Here is a 17,368-nt window from a genome sequence, read left to right on the forward strand (position 1 = left end):
ATCAATGCTCCACTCTCGTGTCGTGTAACTACACGGGAACCAACTCACTCTACTTGTAAGCCCCCCATATGAGGAGAAGGCATTTCAGTAGTTAGATTATCCAGTAGCTCTTGGTTTGTGGACACCAGATGGGGGCCATGTGTGGCCTGATGGCTGGACGGCTTCAGATAGAGTTGGCACACTGCCAACTAGGCTACATGCAAGTGCAGGAAGGCATCCCATTACTGACCGCACTGAGGGTAGATGGAGCATTTCCCGAGGCAGCCCACTCTCGGGTTGCGAGGCCCATTTGGAGCCCCAGATAATCCCAGATGGCTCTATTCTACGCCACGGTTCTAACGTGTGGTCGGTGGCCTATTTTGGGACCGACCTCCAGTCGGTCATTTTGGGCCGACTGGGTCGGTCTCCCAATTGGGTCTAACCACTACGAGTGGTGGCTATATAAGAGCAAGCCCGTGAAGCCCATAATCATCACTGGCTATAGCAACCCTGATTCCTTAGCATCCAGCCTCCATCCTCTATTGTTTCCAGCATGCCATCGAAGCTTCTCACACAGGAGCACATGGTTGGGAGGCAGCGCCATCTATTGTATCAGTTTTACAGTAATCAAATTTTGGATTCTCCATACTATCAGCTTTTCTCTCTTGCATACGAGATCTTGTTATCTGTTGAGCATAGACGTTGTATTGTTTTCTTACATGGTATCAGAGCTTGGGCTCTACCAAGACAATTTGGTAGTGTGTTTCTGTTTGCGAGCAGATTGTGAGAGATGGCCCAGCCCACAAGACTGTGAATCCCACCGTTCGGTGAAAGCGAAAAGTTGGATGGCACTAACTACCCACTCTGGAAGTTCAAGATGAAGACCATCCTAAGTGCATACGAGCTTTGGGATAGTGCTACTTAGACCGAATCCAACCAATGTAGGACAACAGATAGTACCAACTGCGGATGAGATTCTCGCATGGACAAGAAGAAGTGCAGATGCATTGTGTTCTATTGTCTGTAGTGTAAGTGATTCTGTCATGGCATTAATTCAACATGTCACCACAGTGGAGGAGGCATGGACGGTCTTGAAAAATTAGTACGAGACCACGAATGAGACGTGGATTTAGAATCTGGACACTCAACTCACGAACGAGAAACTGTCTGAGTTTGAAACGGCAGAGAAGTTCATTACTAGGGTGAAGAATTTGCGCGATCAGATGACTGCAATTGGCATCACCATCACCAGCGAGAATCTAGCATGAAAGTGCATACGGATTCTCCCACCAAAGTACGACGGTCTTGTTATGGCGTTGAATACATAGAATAGAAATCCGCCCCTCATCTTTGAGGATTTCAACGCGATGCTTTTGGAGGAGGAGACGCATCAAAAGACGAGGATTGGAGAAGATTCGGCTTTCTCGGCTAGATCAAAGAAAGGTAAGGGTAAGGACTCCGGTAACCCATCTTCTTCTGATGATAAAAAGAGAAAGAAGAAGATCAAGTGCTTCTATTGCAACAAGGCAGGGCACAAGCAGAATGAGTGCCGGAAGAAGATTGCAGATGAGAAGAACGGAGTAAAGAAAGAGTCCAGCAACAGCACGCAGGCAGTACCAATAGAGCTATTCGTAGCAATTGAGGAGATTTGCACGGAGGCAGTTCATGTACCTGCAGATGAACCTTGGATTATTGACAGTGGTGCATTGCGCCACATGACCAGTTGGAAGGATTAGTATACCTCTCTACATCCTGTAGGGAATAACATCCTGGTAGCAGTCGGCAATGATGCAAAATGTCCAGCAAAAGGAAAAGGTACGATTGCTCTCAAGTCAGATGAAGTTGTAAAACAGTTGTCCAATGTTCTTTATGTGCTAGATATCAAGAGGAACTTGTTGTTTGTTTCTGCGATCACGGATCGGGACCTCAAAGTTCACTTTGATAAGAATGGCGCACAAATTTTGGATCTTCAAGGGAAGGTCATTGGTAAAGGTACACGGCGCAACAACATCTACAAACTCTCAGCTTTCAGTGCTCGAGCCGATGTGAGCAACACTAAGCTATGGCATGAGAGGTTTGGTCATCTAGACCTTAGTTCTTTAAAGGAGATGCATAAAAGTGGAATGATTGCAGACCTACCAGAAATTACAGATCTGCCCAATGTACTCTTAGGCTCACATTGGCAAGGTTTCAGGATATTGTCTCTAAGATCAAACAAATCGCCAAAAGATGACGAGCATTTGAATTTCTCCTATCGCGCTGCTTGTAATGATTTCACCAATGTTCGACTATGATTATCACTATGGACATTCAGGTAATATGCTAGAACCTTATCTATTCGTGAGACTTATCTTGACGCTAATATTATCGATGTTTATATTCTCAGCGTTATCTCGACACCCAAGGAAGGGCCCGTTCCCTCGGATTATAACTCTTTGGGGAAGGAAGCGCGCCACCTCCCCACCCACACTATGTGTGGTTATAATAAGTATAAATTATATATTATCATATAAATATTTTCAATTGCTCGTCCATTCAAAATTGCTTATTTCTTTTTGTGCTATCCAGAGTTTACTAAACGATCTGAGAAAGTTGGAATTATCCCGCTCAAGGACACGCAGATCCTCTCAGGGTCACATTGGCAAGTTTTTCGGATATTGTCTCTCGGCATTCAATTACGATTACAACTATTGACATTTAGGTGATATGCTAGTTTCTTATCCATTCGCGAGACTTATCCTCGGTGCTAATATACTCGACGTTTATATTCTTAGCATTATCTTGGCACCCAAGGAAGGGCCTGTTCCCTCAGATTATATATAACTCTTTGGGGAAGGAAGCATGTCACCTCCCTGCCCACACTATGTGTGGTTATAATAATTATATATTATATATTATAATATAAATATTTTCGATTACTGGTCCATTCAAAAAATTTTATTTTCAATCGAATTCTTACAACATTCCTCTTGTTTAATGCATGTTATTGATGCGAGGGAGCAAGGAAATCCAAGATGGATACAAGATTAAAGGATGACTACACCTTTATTCATATGGTTATAGTCTGTGTGACAATATTGTAAAAGATGCAATGAAGATCAGTTATTGTATCGCCTTATTCATGTATTTGTGGGACTTCAGCTTCCAAACTATGGACATCACAAAATCAATAATAAATCACCACCCCTAATATTTTGCAGGGAGGATCGGGTCCTAATGGACCCTGTGTCGCATCTCATGTCCACTATTTTCCTCATTCTCTTTTTTTCTTAAACAATTGATAAAATAGTAGGATTTAGCTTCAATTTCAAGCTAGTAGTTATGTGCTCCACGATGGAAAGACTACCTGTCGCAAATCTAGTTTTTTCATAAGACACGGTATCCTCTTTTTCTCAAAACCTTGCCAAATTAAAAGAAGAGGATCAGACTTCGAGATAGAAGAAAGGGAAGAAGCGGAATCAAAAGGATCATAAATCAAAGAAAGAGAGAAGTTGTGAATCAAAGAAAGCGTGAGGATAAATCCAAGGCCATTGAGCAAATCTCAAGGAAGTGGCAATCCGAGCATTTAATAAAATCACAATTTAAGGTAAGGATATCATCAAGTACAAATTACGGAAGAGGATGTCCCTAAGACATCATTTTGTACTAAATATGGGCATTATCAATTTAAAGTAATGTCATTTGGTTTAACAAATGCTCCAGCAACTTTCATGACATTGTGATGAATAGTGTCTTAAGGCCATATTTAGGGAGCTTTGTTGTAGTATTTTTAGATGATATCCTTATTTATAGTAAGACCAGGAAAAAGCATTTGGAACATTTGTGAAAAGTGTTCCAACTGTTTGAGATAATTCACTTTTTGCTAAAGGATCCAAATGTGAATTCTTTGCAAAAGAGATAAAGTCCTTGGGACATATAATATCCCAAGAAGGGGTTCGTATGGATCTTGACAAAGTAAGGGCCATATTGGAATGGCCACATCGTACAAATCTAGAAGAATTACAGATATTCTTAGGTTTTTTGGGATTTTATAGGAGATTCATCCAACATTATGCTAAGATTGTTGTTTCGATGACGGACCAGCTAAGGGGAAGGGAAGCACCTTCATATGGCATAAACCTCAAAAGAGAAGTTTTAAAAAATTAAAAGTAGCTATAGCAGTAGCTCTTGTCTTAAAGGTAGTGGGTCCCAATGAACCATTCAGTTGACATAAATGTCGGTAATTTTGCTGTTGGGGTGGTGCTTTTACAAAAAGGTCGACCAGAGGCTTTTGAAAGAAAAAAGTTAGATCGTGCCCAATAGAATTACTCAGCATATGAGAAGGAAGTGTATGCTATAGTCTATGCTTTGAAGATGTAGAGGCACTATTTGTATGGTGCCGAATTCTCGAGATCATCTTTGATCAAGAAAGCATTAAGTGGATTTGCAATCAGCTAGAGCTTAAAGGTAGAAAAGCTAAATCGGTTGAATTAATCCAAGAATTTGACATACAATTGACATATTGGAAGGGGAAGTTCAATGTGGTAGCAGACTCTCTAAGTCAAATGCCAATTGTTAATAAATTGAGCTTTACTCAATTTTAGAATGATTTCCTAGAGTCCTTAAAAGAAAAATGTGAATTTGTTCCTCAATTCTCTGAAATATGGAAACAAATTAGAAATAGGGATCCAACTAATCAAGAGGCTTTCACTGAGGAGTCACATGGAAATGGTGACACATCACATATTGGTGATAAAGGACTCGAGTGGAAAAAATATACTATTGAGGATGGATACCTGCTCTATAAGGGTAGAGTATGTGTCCTAGATAATAATGACATTAGGCACCAAATTCTTTTGGAAGTTATGATAGTCTGAGTGCTAGATACCCGGGAATTCATAAGACATATGCACTTCTGAAAAGGCAATTCTTTTGGCTTGGAATAGGTAAGGACATCCAAGACTATGTATTGAAGTGCTAAAAATGCTAGGTCAACAAGACTAAACACCTTAAGGTAGGAGGTCTCCCACACCTATTGAGATTCCATCTGGCAAATGGGAAAGTATCTCCATGTATTTTATTTTCGAATTACCTAGAACACAGAGGGGGCACAACTCTGTGTGGGTAATTGTTGATTGGTTGACCAAGATGGCTCAATTTATTCCTGTCAATGAAGATGTTAAAACTTGAGAATTAGCTATGCTGTTTGTGGAGCATATTTATAAATTGTATGGGCTACTATAGCCGGTATCATTAGTAACTAGGATAGCAATTTAACAGCCATTCAAAATGGCTGTGTTTATGAGATTGAAAACTTCATTGAATATGAGCACCGTGGATCACATCCACAGAGTGATGGTCAAACTGAAAGTGTCAATCAAATCATTGAGGATATGCTTCAAGCATATGTAAGTAAACGGCAAACTAATTGGGAACAGTATTTTCCCATATTAGAATTTGCATATAATAGTGTCAAACATTCAGCCATAGGTTTTAGTCCATTCATGATGATGTATGGAGTTCAACCAAGTGCCAATGGTAGTGGAACTCGAAAAAGAGAAGGTTTAAGCAGCCAAAGACTTTCTTGAAGATATGAATCAAATGCTTAAATTAGATAAAGATAGCATAAGAAGAGCTTAGGATAGAGCATGAAGTTATGCAAACCCCCATTGTAGAAGGTTGGAATTTGAAGTAAATGAGAAAGTCTACCTCAAGGTACCCGAATCTTCAGAATCCCTAAAGATAGGTAAATGTCCGAAGTTGTCTCCTAGGTATTGTGGACCATTCACAATACCTAAGAGAATTGGAGAACTTGCTTACAAGTTAGTCTTACCAGAGGGATGTAGACTGCATCCATTTTTTCACGTAAGTAGGCTAAAGTGCTTTAACATTGATTTGTGGCTGCTTGTCCACTGCTTTCCATTTGAGGAGTGCTTTACATGTGCTTTTTAGTGCTATGGCAATGCTTTAGTGTCTTGCTTTTGTGATTGGTTTGATAGTGTTTTAGCAAAGCTGTGTATGTGGTTTGGCATGTTAGTTGCACGTGATTTTGACTTCTTATATTCTGCTAAGAATTGCTCAGTGACTGCTTTACCACTGCTTTATTTTTAAAAATTGCTTTTTGACAGCTTGATTTTTTGACTATTTGTTAGTGTCCTTTTCTTACTACTTTATGAGTGCTTTTCACTGCTTTCTACTTGTAATGTGCTTTGCATTAAATTTACAAGTTCTCTTTATGTGCTTTGTGTGACTGCTTTGAAAGTGCCTTAACATTGATTTGTGGCTGCTTGTCCACGACTTTCTATTTGAAGAGTGCTTTACATGTGCTTTGGCAGAGCTTTACACGTGCTTTGGCAGTGCTTTGCATGTGCTTTGACAGTGCTTTGCATGTGCTTGTTATTGCTTTGGTAGTGCAATCTGACTGCTTGTCTTTTTCTTAACTGCTTTATGAGTGCCTTTCCACTGCCTTCTACTTGTAATGTGCTTTGCATGAAATTTGCAAGTTCTCTGTATGTGCTTTGTGACTACTTTGAAAGTGCCTTAACATTGATTTGTGGCTGCTTGTCCACTACTTTCTACTTGAAGAGTGCTTTGGTAGAGCTTTACATGTGCTTTGGCAATGCTTTACATGTGCTTTACATGTGCTTTGGCAGTGTTCTTTTCCACTGCTTTCTACTTGTAATATGCTTTGCATGAAATTCACAAGTTCTCTGTATGTGATTTGTGACTGCTTTAAAAGTTCTTTGTATGTCCATCGAGCGCTTTACATATGTGCTATGGTTTCTATCCATAGAGTGATTTCTATCCAATTGTGCTCCCTTTGTTTTGTGCACCGGCATAGGTTGAGTTCTTCCAGTGATTCAAGGAAATTTTTCCAGAGATCAGGATTTAGCAATGCTCGTTTGAGTGCCTGAAGCCCTATTTTGTTCGAAAGATGAAGGACAGGTACACATGCTTGTACATTTATCATGTGCAAATGTGTTTTTTGAAGGATGCAGTCAACCAACTGAGGACCCAGAGTTTTGGGATTCATGGAGCATGCTACAACTATGACTATAAGGTATGTGGAAATAATGAAGGGGAGTGTGGCTGCAAAGTTGCTCAACATGCTAACATGGGTGTCACTATATTTGGAATTCTATGTTGTGCCCCAAACATCTTGAAGCATGCTACCACCATCATGGCTGTCTTTTGGGTGATTGCAAAAAATGTGGCCCATGCAAGATGTCATGCTGCCCACGCAAGATGAATTTTGTTTCCAGAAAGGTGATGGTGAAGGTCTTCAAGAATGTGGAGATATGAACCACGGTGCAGGGGAAAGAGAAGAAAAGGAAAGACCTTGTTGGCAAGGAGATGTATTGCAATGAACTTATATAGTTAATGAAGGCTCACCTCAAAATATTCATCAAGCACAATTACACTTGCAGATGTCAAGCTGAATAGCTCAAAGAGTGTCTGCTGAGGTTTCTTGAAGATGATGTGGTTTCAGTGGTGGACTTCGCAGAGAACTATTCTTTCAAGGAGTAAAACAAGATTCAATCCATGCATTGGCACTCTAGCAAGGTTATAATTTTTGTCCACATAACATATGTCCGTATTAGATCTCAGGTGAAGAAGACATTTCATTTTTCATTTCAGATGACAAGGTGCACAATACCCTCTTTGTCCAGCATTGTTTTATGCTGCATCAGAGGTGGTTGTCAGATCAAGGGATGGAGCTGACTAGGTATTGGGTTTGGTTGGATGCAGCAACCTCTCAATTCAAGGCTAAAAGTCCTTTCTATTTCATTTCTAGATTTGAACAGCTGGTGGGTTTAAAGATGACATGGAATTTCTTAGATCTAGACACGGAAAGTATGGGCTGGGGTTATTGTGAAGAGAGCACTGACACATGAACAACTAAAGTTAGATGGAGCCACCTTAAAAAATGCAAGAGATGTCGTGGATTTTCTGAGGACCAACTTGTCTCATGGGGCTCAAGCCAGCTATGCATCTAAGGAGAGGAATGTAGCATGAGTGTTTTGGGAGATTAAGGAAGAAAATATTGATAGATCTATATAGTGAGTCAACCTGTGCCACAGACACACTCCATGCATTGTATACAAGGAGATGTGCAAGGGGTTATTAGTCAAATAGCAATGAAAAGGTTGTTGTGCTACTGCAATGCTTGTATTCAAGAGTCTCGGGGAAGCTACACCAGTAAGAAGCATGTGCCCAATTGGGAATATCACATCATTATTCCTGACGATACATGTGTTTTGGATACTAATGAGGAGCTCATTGAGGAGCCTCTCTATGAAGGGCATCATGAAATGCATAGCAATGCTCTTTGTATGGGGGAAACTTCACAGTGAATGCAGAGGTAGACAATGAAGAGGGTGTTGACTTCTACATCTTGAGGTGTACCAAAGTTAAGGAGAAGAGCTAAAAGGCTATGAAGGATGCCTGGGGCGACATATTTGCTACAAGCTCCTTTGTTGTGAAGGGTCTCTTTTATGGTCATCAAGGTGACCGCTTCTTGATCATAAACCTGAGCTCATATTTTATTCCCATCTTGTAAGGCCAATCAAGTTTCCACTAGAAGTCATTGAGGGAGAGAAACTTGTACTTGCTATCACTTGAAGTGTATGAGGCTATCTACAATAGCATGCCTTATGATCTCTAGACCACATTCTAATTAACTTATTTCCCATGCTTGCTTTCATTTTCTATGATTGTTTATTTGCTTGCCATTTTCTATGATTGTTTATTTGTCTCCCCCCAAGAAAGAAGCCAAGTATGGTTGGTTGTACCAAATATGTGAGAAACCATTGTATATACATCAGTCAAGTAATGGTCATGATCCATTAGCAAGAGTAATACTCCATGATCCAACCATAGGGCACATGATCCAAGTTACTGATAATATTTGCAAGCAATTAGAAAGCACTACAGCTAGGCAAGACATGATGCAATTCACAAAGATAAATATACTATGATCATTATCCAATTGATTACTTACATGGTCTGGTATTATATTCATGATCTAGCCAAACAATTGTACATGATCCAGTAGCCAAAAATTACACCTCATGAAATAACAAGGTGCTTTGAAAGTGCCTTAACATTGATTTGTGGCTGCTTGTCCACTACTTTCTATTTGAAGAGTGCTTTGCATGTGCTTTGGCAGAGCTTTACATGTGCTTTGGTAGTGCTTTGCATGTGCTTTACATGTGTTTTAGTAGTGCTTTGCATGTGCTTATTATTTCTTTGGTAGTGCTTTATGACTGCTTGTCCTTTTCTTGATTGCTTTATGAGTTCTTTTCCACTGCTTTCTACTTGTAATGTGCTTTGCATGAAATTTACAAGTTCTCTATATGTGCTTTGCGACTCCTTTACAAGTTCTTTGTATGTCCATGGAGCGCTTTACATATGTGCTATGATTTCTATCCATGATTTCTATCCAATTGTGCTCCCTTTGTTTTGTGCACTGACATAGCTTGAGTTCTTCTAGGGATTCAAGGAAATTTTTCCAGAGATCAGGATTTAGCAACGCTCGTTTGAGTGCTTGAAGCCCTATTTTGTTCGAAAGATGAAGGACAGGTACACATGCTTGTACATTTATCATGTGCAAATGTGTTTTTTGAGGATGCAGTCAACCAGCTGAGGACTCAGAGTTTTGGGATTCATGGAGCATGCTGCAACTGTGACTATAAGGTATGTGGAAATAATGAAGGGGAGTGTGGCTGTGCAAAGCTGCTCAACATGCTAACATGGGTGTCACTAGTCTTTGGAATTCTGTGTTGTGCCCCAAACATCCTGAAGCATGCTACCACCATTGTGGGTGTCTTTTGGGTGACTACAAAAAATATGGCCCACGCAAGATGTCATGCTGCCCACGCAAGATGAATTTTGTTTCCAGAAAGGTGATGGTGAAGGTCTTCAAGAATGTGGAGATATGAACCACGATGTAGGGAAAAAGAACCAAAGGAAAGACCTTGTTGGCAAGTAGATGTATTGCAACGAACTTATACAGTTAATGAAGGCTCACCTCAAAATATTCATCAAGCACAATTACACTTGCAGATGGCAGATTGAATAGCTCAAAGAGTGTCTACTGAGGTAAAAATACAAAGAGGCTCATTGAACTAGACTCTTTCCATCATTTTTTTGGCAAAATAAGATTGTTGCTATCTCGTCTGAAAGATAATAGCCTTTTCACATAATTGCACGTGCATGTCGAAACAAAAAAAAAAAAGAACTCAGGTAAACACAATGGACTGTGGAAACATCACAAAAAAACTTAAGGACTCGTGCAAAGTGTATTATAAATTTTATATAGTCTTACCTCCAAATCAAGTATGCGCTCCTCAGATTTTGGGGCTTTTACTTTGAATCATAGGAACTCCAATGTGTCCATGAACGAGGCAATGTCTGCCATGTAGTTTTTTGAAATGCTTTGGGTCAATTGAAGGAACCAAAACTGATATTTCATTTTGTGCTGATTGGAGCTTTGTCCTCAATGTATTTACTAATGTTGGAAAATTCTCTTGGCATAGCCTTTCTTTCTTGGCCTTATCTATTGCATTTATAGCTACGTCCACCTCTTGACTTGCCTAGTCAAGTCTCATCTTCGCAGCATGCATGATTTTTTGATTGTTGACCAGCTCAGGCATTGTGTAGTTTATAGACAGTGTGCCACGACCATGTGAGATTTGGGCAGACAAATACCATGGCCCCTGAGAAATAGAGTGGCCGCCGCAATTCCCCTTCCCTATATCTCAAGGCACTTTTGACATCTTCAACAAGAGCACCTCCATCATCTTCAAGCAGCAATGTGCTAAATAAAGAGTAGAAGAATGAATGGAGGCCAAAGCCTGAAAAATTATCATCACCAACAAATGAGAGGCAAACATCAACTTCAGGCCTATCGATTATGAAAAATCAAGGCAAAGATTGGAGAGCAAAACCACAAGAACCTACCTTGAAAAATGTAGAACCACAAGAACCTGCTCACAAAGACAAGGGAAAAGTGCCAATAAAAGAGGATCACACACCATGGATATCCTCTACCTCCTATAGGGTAGTTACACAAGAACCTCTTTCAAAAAAAGAGACAGTAACACAGGAACCTACTCAATCACTAATCTATCAAAAAGACATTGAATTCACTACATTGTCTTTAAGGCAAATGGCAATTACACAAGAACCTGCCTCAAAAAGGAGATGGTAACACAAGAACCTGCCATGATAAAGAAGGGAATCTACATTGGAAGCTACACAAGAACCTTCCTTAATACAAAATTTGGCATCGAGCTTTGTGATAGCTACACATGTCACACCAACCATGCCAGACACAATGGAAGTCACACAAGAACCTTCCAATGAGAATGATGAATCATTTTCACTGGCAACTTTCTCAGAAGCACCTTGGCCTCAATAAAAATAGAAGATCTCCGAGACACTAAGGGGTCCTACTCACATTTGCTCCAAAGGAGATACATCACTTAATTAATGGAAGTTGCACAAGCTAGAGGATGTAACCAAAAAGATGGGATCAGGAAGGACTACTGCAAGCTCAAAGATCTTACAATGGTAATGTGGATCCCTAAGCATCATAAACATGGCATCCCACCTTCTCGTGCTTGTATCATGGCCAATTCACCCCTCTAGAGCCACAAAAAAAAGAGGAGAGATTTGAAAGGTTTGAGTCTACAACACCAACAATGAAGAATTCACTATCAGTAGCCAAGAACCTACTCCAAGGTCCACAAAGGGAGGCAATGCTAGCTAAAAAGGTTTGAGTCTACAACACCAACAATGAAGAATTCAGTAGAAGTAGCCAAGAACCTACTCCAAGGTCCACAAAGGGAGGCAATGCTAGCTAAAAAGGGAGTAGTAACACAAGAACCTATTGCAAGGTCCACAAAGAGCAAGGCAATGCTAGTTCAAGGCCTTAATCAGTTTATCCCGCAAAGAAATACAAGCCCACTCCTTCAGTATGACACTCAGTCAACTCACAGCAGTAGACCCACAAGAACCTACTCATAAAAATGGAGTAGATCCACAAGAGCCTGTTGCGACAAAAGATACTGGAGCCCTTCACAACATGTTGCTACCATGGAAGAAGCTCCTCATGAAGGTCTTTGGCGGCTAGTCAAAGGGACATTAACCCCCAGTATCCCAAGGAACTCCTCCACCCTAGGTGATAAATTGTTAGTAAGCTAGTTCATTCTAGGGTTGCAAAAATAGCTCAAAAGAGTCCTAACCATGATTGATTTAGGTTGATTGGATGAGATCATTGAAGTAGCAGCTTAATGGAGAGAATGAGAGCTCTAAGCTCCTCCCAAACCAAAAAAGGTTCAAAAGAAGAAGAAACAAAATAGTAATCTAGAAGTGGTACAAAAGAATCCAACGTGGACATGGAAATGGCATCATCATAGAATGAGGAAAGAAACAAGAAAAGCAAAACAAAATTTATCCACAAAAGTGTTGGTTGTGTTGGAAAAATTGATGGATCTATTAGAGGGTAATTTGGGATCTTAAAAATGAGTATGGTGTTGCAAATGTAGCAATCATGGCCATACCTAAGAGGAGCATCAGTTTATAGATGAACCACTATGCCATATCCATGACCACCTAGTTGATTTCCCAAGCATTCAACTACTAGTAAACTAGTTCATCCTAGGGTTGCAAAAAGAGTTCAAAATAGTCATGGCCATGATAGATACAGACCGATTGGATGAGATCATTGAAATAGCATCTTGATGGATAGGATGAGAGATCTCAAACCAAAAAAAGACAAATAGCAAAAGAAGAAAACAAAGAAGTGGTACAGGAGAATCCAAGCTAGACATGGAAATGGCATCATTATTGAAAGAGGGAAAACACCAAGTAAATAGAAATGCACAAGTGCAACCAATATATCTCCAACAATAGCAGCAATCAAAGCCCGAGGCAAGATTGGCACCAGAACCTGAGGAAAGATCGGCACTAGAACCTGAGGCTACATCATCACTAGAACCACCCATCGACGCCATGCCAGTCGATGAGCCACAAGGGGAGCTAGTACCAGATCAACAATATGACTACTGTACACAAAAGGACTGAAATACCATTGGAACAACCTCCCCCAAGTACTACAGAATCATCGGGATGGCTACATGGGCACCACTTGTATTAGCAGTATCGCCAGATCTCATCACCGTCTGTCATTCTCCAACATCAAGCTAGCCAAATGATCCAAATGTCACAACTATTCACTAGCTTGGACATCTTCTTCACCTTCTCCTTCATCTTCTTCTCCTGTTCTTGGCTGACCTTAGAGGGCTTCATCCATGAGATTTGCTTCACGATTGCTCCTATCCTCTTAGCTAAAGCTTCCTTACTCTAGGGCGCTTCTTCTCAATGGTGGATCTGCAAAACACGCTGCTCTACAGCCCAGCATTGTCCCTGCAAAAGTCGCCATCTTTCATATTTCCCTCTTCTAGGTTGATTTTGGAAGTGCTTGATATCCCAATCCACTCAATGCTTTGACAAACCTCTTCAGCCCCATGATTTTCAGTCAAGGGCGATCCATTTGACTAGTGGGATCAAGAGGAGAGGCCGCCATTTCGCCATGGCTACTCCTGCAAGTTGAAGGAGAACTCGTGCTTGTTCTACTCACTACCTCAACCATTGTCAGAATGCTTTCATAAGAGGCTGGGCGACCCTATTGCTAAGCTTCCTACAAAGTTTGGTGGCCATTGGTGTAGAACCCGAGCTATAGTGATTGAAAAACTAGTACAGATCCAAGCTCTAGTGGTGGGTGACATCAGTAAGAGTTGCACCTTTGCTTCCTGGTGTTGATAGTCCTTGGTTTAGGCTTCCAAATGATGCTTTCAGAGTTTGTTTTGCTATTGTGTGTATGGTGAAATCTGAGCTGCAAGTTTCTTCTCATACACTTAGTTGTCATTTAGAAGTGATAGTCAAAGTTTGACTATGTGTTGACTGAAACTCAGCCAAACTAAACTTTGACTGTCAGTATTGAAGAGTTCAAGGTGAGGAGGGTTCCACCTAAGAGATTATGGAGATAAAATGGTTAGATGGTTTGATACTTCATTTGCTTATCATTGCAATAATGATAGCTTCAAAAGGATATGCTTGGAACAAAGGCTTCAACTACAACTATTATGTTGCTTATTTGATTGAGGATGCCTTACTTATGGTTTCAGTATCTTTCATGATGTATGAAATGTACTTGCATTTGGTTGACTATATTATGCCATACATTCATGAGCTTCTATGTACAAGAGTAGACATTGCCCTTGTTTTACTAACAAGTGGTAAGACCCTCTTCATATTTGATTTATGTGAAGGCATATGGGATGCATATGATCATGTACTTGAAGTCAACTTGCTTGAAGCTACTCATTTGGTAGCATACCTCATTAAGGGAGAAGGTATCAAAGGGCAAAAGAGTTGCCTTTCTGGGGACGGATGGAGTAAGCCATATTCAATGCAATTAGGCGGGCTTGGGAAGCTAGAAGGTTAAGGTGTGCAACTAGCTAAAGATGAAACCCATAGTGAGAAGTCTCATTCCCCTTCTTACACTGAAACCCTTGCAAGAAAGCTCGCTCGTGGATTTTTTGAGATCAAAGATGAGTTGGCTTCTAAAGTGTTGCATGAGGAGATTGAGAGGAGAGCTAGGGAGGTATCAAGGAAACCCTGGTACAAATCTTGCAAGAAGCATGTGGTCTCCTACAAGATTGAGCTGCTGACGTTAAGCCGAAACTTACAAGGCTGGTTAAAGGGGGATTGTACCTCTTCTTCACCAGAAGAGTACCAATGATGGTGGAGCTTGAGTACATATCTTACCTACGAGTGTGACATTCCACTTGTTGGCTATGCAGCAAGGTTCCTTGGAAAATGGTTCTCCCTACTCGGGCAGGACTTAGAGAAGTTTCATGACGGTTTGGTTGGGAGAAAAAGTCCAAAAATGTTGCATAGTGTGTTCCCATTTCTTTTCTCACTTTAAATGTGTGTGATCTTACTGACCCTATGAGTGGTCAGGAACTTTCTAGTTGGTTGAGACCTAATGCTCTTCACATACTATTCTTGCCCTTCAAGAAGTTAAGGTTATTAAAGATACGCTTGAGCAAACATTGAGTATAGTTGACAAGATAAGGTTCTAGTATTTCACTAATCATGAAAATGGCAGAGGGTGGTACAGATTTGGGAGTGCTTTCTCACTTCAAAGCAGGTGTTGTGGATAGTGAGACTAATAGAGGTGGGAGATGGGTGGCTTTAACTTGCAAGGTTAAAAATATATCTCTCACAGTGACCTTACTTTATGCCCCCACTAATTCATAGCCAAGAAGAGGTACTTGGGATGATCTACATGGTTTGGGATTGAGCACTATTTTACTAAGAGACTTTAACATGGTAGAACTGCCAAAGGATAGATGGCTAAATAAGGGCTCCATGCTGAGAGATTCTGAACTTCATGCCTTAGAAGAACTCAAAGAAAATGTACAATCGGTTGACTCACACCTTGTTGGAGTTTTTATTTGGTGCAACAGACAAGTAGGTGACTTTAGGAAGGAGGCAAGATTAGATAGAATCTATGTTTTCCCAGAGTCTATCAGGGCAAACTGTGGCCCTCAAATCCACCAACCATTCCTTAGAAAGCATTGGGAGAGAGATCATAGTCTGTTGCATAGTGTTGGTACCTATTTAGGCATTTCCATTGCTCGGGCTTTCCCCTTTAAATCAGCCAATCTTCTGGGATGCCTCAACCCAAGGCCAACGTTCCATCCTTTCGACTCTACATAATAATCAAATTCTACCCCTAGTGTAGTGTGGACGAGTCTCTCTTTTGCACTCTTTGCTCCTGTTGGACAACTGATGCTTCTCCCAGTCTCCTTTGGGCATTGTACTATGATTCTGAGACCATTCTAGTTCTCAAGGTAGGCTATAGCCAATTCCCTTGGCTCAATAATTCTTCATGCTTGGCCGCATATCTTCATCTTCTTTTGAGCGTGTGTGAACTATTGACTAAGGTATAAGGTATCTGAGTAGCTATCCAAGGACTTTGCATATCCCACATGCCAATCTTCAAGCTCACCACTAGACTATGCCACTCGTCTTACTTGGAGAAATTTCTTGTAATAGCCCCCAGTTCCCAGCAATTGTTTCACTTCGACACTGGTCAACATGAACCTCACTGACCTCTCAGTACTAAGGTTACTACCTTGGTTCTCTAGATCTCTTGAACTAACAACTCGTCAACTCGAAATTAAATTGACCCTTCCCCAGCAGGGTCGCCAAAATGTTCACACTTTGGTTCACTCACTCGTGGCTAACTCAAGGTGCTTGGTGCTAACCCAACCCTACGCAGTGCTCGGTGAAGATGCTCGCTCTTGAAATCTTAAGTATAGCATGCTCGGGTGATAGAATAGATGACAACATTAACACTCAAAGTTCAGGGTTAGTCGTGTACAAGAGAACCATATGATGATGGGAGAATTCTGAGTACACATACATTTAGGAAAGTAATATTGAGTGCAATACACCATAAAGAGATAAGAGACTAGAAATAAAGGGAATTAACTTATATTGATATTTTGCTTATAACCAAGCCACTTAATAAGCTTCCTAACCTAGCAAGCTTAGGTGAGAGGGAGAGAATTGGGCACCTTGCTCTCTTGTTCTCTCTCTACCTCTCCCTGTTGCAACTGCATTGTAATAACTACGCAAAACCTCCTTCCAAAAGACATTGCATTGGTTGTGCCATGCTCCTACTTGCTACTTGTTGATCTACCACAATCTCCCACACCTTCAACTGCAAATGATGCTCAGTCTAGAATCTTCCACCACTTTCGAGCAGGTCCACACTCTGTGTTACTGCACTTAAAACCCTGCCCATGTTAGCCTGACCTGAGGGCTAATGCTCCATGCTCCATGCACTCTTGTTTTAGCACAAGTTCAATTTAGTTAGGCTTTGTAACTATGCTTCTAAAGTGGTGACAATGTTTTATGCAACTTCATCCATCATTATGCTATACAAGCACTGAAATCGCTCAAAACAAGCTTCACTATCATCACAAAGCCTCTCCACTTCCTCTTCCATTATCTCTCATGATCCCACAATGCATCTAAGAGCATCTCTTGTGTTACTACAACATCTGTCCAAGGTTACAAGGAGAAGTCTACTGAGAGTCCTTTGAGAAATTGCAAGTATAACATCTTTGCAAAGTACCAAACACATCCCCATGGTGGGGATCTTTGCCATACATTGGCAATATATATGACATATGCTTGGGTTTGATAACCTAAGGCCCAATACCTTTTCCTTCTTTGTCTTCCCTTAAGTTCAGGTTGCTTCTCTACATCTAGTGGCCAAATGGATAATACATTAGCCTTTGACACTAATCTTTTGATCTCCTTTCGA

The sequence above is a fragment of the Dipteris shenzhenensis genome, chromosome 19 (assembly GCF_047967505.1).
Source record: "Dipteris shenzhenensis isolate YYH24624 ecotype China chromosome 19, Dip_SZ_1.0, whole genome shotgun sequence".
Lineage (NCBI taxonomy): Eukaryota > Viridiplantae > Streptophyta > Polypodiopsida > Gleicheniales > Dipteridaceae > Dipteris > Dipteris shenzhenensis.